We start from the raw sequence: 2,887 nt of genomic DNA on the forward strand, positions 1-2,887 counted from the left end.
GGGTACCAACTCAGAGTTAGATTGATGGAATAGTTCCTAATGCTACACAGGATGGGTAGATTATAGCTCACAATAATTTAGTATATATTTTGTGAACAAATAGCAGCAAAAAACTCTAAGCCTTTAACCATTAAGTAATGTCAGTGAAGGGGAAATATTGAACAACCTTTTTTTCATCAGTACTTGCATACTTTCATAGAAATATCACATTGTAGCTCATAAACATGTTGAATTATTGTTAATAAAAAAGAAAATCTTTTCACCTGAAGAAAGTAAAGTACTGTTCTTCTGGACTCTTTCTGTTATTTACTATTAATTATGTGTGAACATATTTCAAAAATTGTAAAAAAATGGAATTAAAAGATGTTTATTTTAGTACAAACTATTTTGAAATTCATATCACTTCTTGGCCTTTTGGCTAAGATCAAGTGTAGAAATCCATGTGTAGTGTTTCATGACACATTTTCCATGAAGTTCTTGAAACACCACCTTGTGTATGTTAATTTGGGTTACTGGGTGGAACATACACTCTCTTTCACTATTAAATGAGTGATGCAAGTTTACAAATTAAAGAATAAGTTTTGGGCCGGTGCTGCAGCTCACGAGGCTAATCCTCCGCCTTGCGGCGCCGGCACACCGGGTTCTAGTCCCAGTCGAGGCTCCGGATTCTGTCCCGGTTGCCCCTCTTGCAGGCCAGCTCTCTGCTGTGGCCCAGGAGTGCAGTGGAGGATGGCCCAAGTCCTTGGGCCCTGCACCCACATGGGAGACCAGGATAAGTACCTGGCTCCTGCCATTGGATCAGCGCAGTACACCTGCCGTAGTGTGCCGGCCGCGGTGGCCATTGGAGGGTGAACCAACGGCAAAAGGAAGACCTTTCTCTCTGTCTCTCTCTCTCACTGTCCACTTTGCCTGTAAAAAAAAAAAAAAAAGAATAAGTTTTGACATTTTTCTGCTAATGATCACCGCTGAATTCTTAAATTACATAGCAAAAAGATATTTGTTGAAATGGATTTTATAGCATCATATTATGTCATGCTTAGTTTAAAATTTTAACTGAAATTTAATTATATGTTGTGATTTTTTAAAAAGCATATCCTAAATTATTTCATAATATGATGTTGGAATTCTTGCATTTGTATTTAAAAATCTCAGCTCCTTTATACAGTGTGTATATTTGTGTGTGCATATGTGTACATGTGCCTGTATTGAATATATTAATGAGATAGGAAGAAAGATTTTAGATTATTATTTTTTAAAAGATGTATTTATTTGTTTGAAAGTCAGAGTTACAGAAAGAGAAGGAGAGAGAAGGAGAGAGGAAGAGTGACAGAGAAATCTTCCATCCACTGGTTCACTCCCCAGGAGGTTGTAATGGCCAGGGCTGAGCCAGATTGAAGCAAAGAACCACAAGCTTCAACCAGGAGTCCTGAGCACTTGGGCCGTTCTCCACTGCTTTCCCAGATGCATTAGTAGGAAGCTAAATCAGAAGTGGAACAGCCAGGACTTGAACAGGTGCCAATTTGGGATGCTGGCATTGCAGGCGGCGACTTAACCAGTTACACAATGCTGACCCCAGATTTTAGACTTTTAAGTGCAGGCCTTTTCACTGAAAATAACTCAATGTTGGTGATACATTTATGAAAAAGTGACAATATTTTCTTTTTAAACATAAGTTTTTGCTGCTTTATAGGCATTTTTATGAGAATTTTGGTTAATGAAAATTATGCATCTGGCTAAAACTAAATAGAATTTAAAACTGTCGTGGGATGTTATGGCTCAGTGTTTTCAGTTGAGTGAGAAAGCATATGAATGACCGGTGGAGTCATACTTACCTGATAAGCCCCAGGAATCACTCAAATGCATTTTTTTAAATCTTTTATTTAATGAATATAAATTTCCAAAGTACGACTCATGGGTTACAATGGCTTTCCCCCCAATACCGTCCCTCCCACCCACAACCCTCCCCTTTCCCACTCCCTCTCCCCTTCCATTCACATCAAGATTCATTTTCGATTATCTTAATATACAGAAGATCAGCTTAGTATACCTTAAGTAAGGATTTCAACAGTTTGCTCCCACACAGAAACATAAAGTGAAAAATAATAGATGATTTTTTTTTAAATGATGATGAAATCAGATCAGACCTATTGTCATGTTTAATCCCAGTGAGAGTCAAGTTGGGAATTGATAATTTCTTCCTTTTTTTTTTTTTTATAGAAGATCAGTTTAGTGTACATTAAGTAAAGATTTCAATCGTTTGCACCCCCATAGAAACACAAAGTGAAATATACTGTTTGAGTACTCGTTATAGCATTAAGCCTCAGTGTACAGCACATTAAGGACAGAGATCCTACATGAGGAGTAAGTGCACAGTGACTCCTGTTGTTGACTTTACAAATTGACACTCCTGTTTATGGCATCAATAATCTCCCTATGCACCAGTCATGAGTTTCCAAGGCTATGGAAGCCCCTTGAGTTCTCCGACTCTTATCTTGTTTAGACAAGGTCATAGTCAAAGTGGAGGTTCTCTCCTCCCTTCAGAGAAAGGCACCTCCTTCTTTGAAGACCTGTTCTTTCCACTGGGATCTCACTCACAGAGATCTTCACTCAAATGCATTTGATAGCTCTCAGAGACCTTCCAACAGCTGTATTTTTAAATATAAAAATTTAAGTAATTATTTTGCAAAAAATAGTAATTGAGACAGACACTTTTGCTATCTCTAATAGTGGGAAGCTGCAGCACAACTTTGTGAAAGGGAAAATGATGAGTCATTGAAATTTGTCAGCATAATACTCATAAGAATACTGGAACTTGGCACTCTTGGAGGGTGGTAATGAATTATCAGGTATGAAAATGAAATTATCATACTTAGGATATGTAAAAGAA

The 2,887-nt window shown here is 37.6% G+C and overlaps 1 pseudogene; it reads left to right on the plus strand.

Moving 5' to 3' along the window:
- Nucleotides 1–398: 398 nt before the first annotated feature.
- LOC138849898 (U2 spliceosomal RNA) lies at nt 399–567 on the plus strand (annotated as a pseudogene).
- Nucleotides 568–2,887: the final 2,320 nt, after the last annotated feature.

Source organism: Oryctolagus cuniculus, chromosome 5 (assembly GCF_964237555.1).
Source record: "Oryctolagus cuniculus chromosome 5, mOryCun1.1, whole genome shotgun sequence".
Taxonomy (NCBI): Eukaryota; Metazoa; Chordata; class Mammalia; order Lagomorpha; family Leporidae; genus Oryctolagus; species Oryctolagus cuniculus.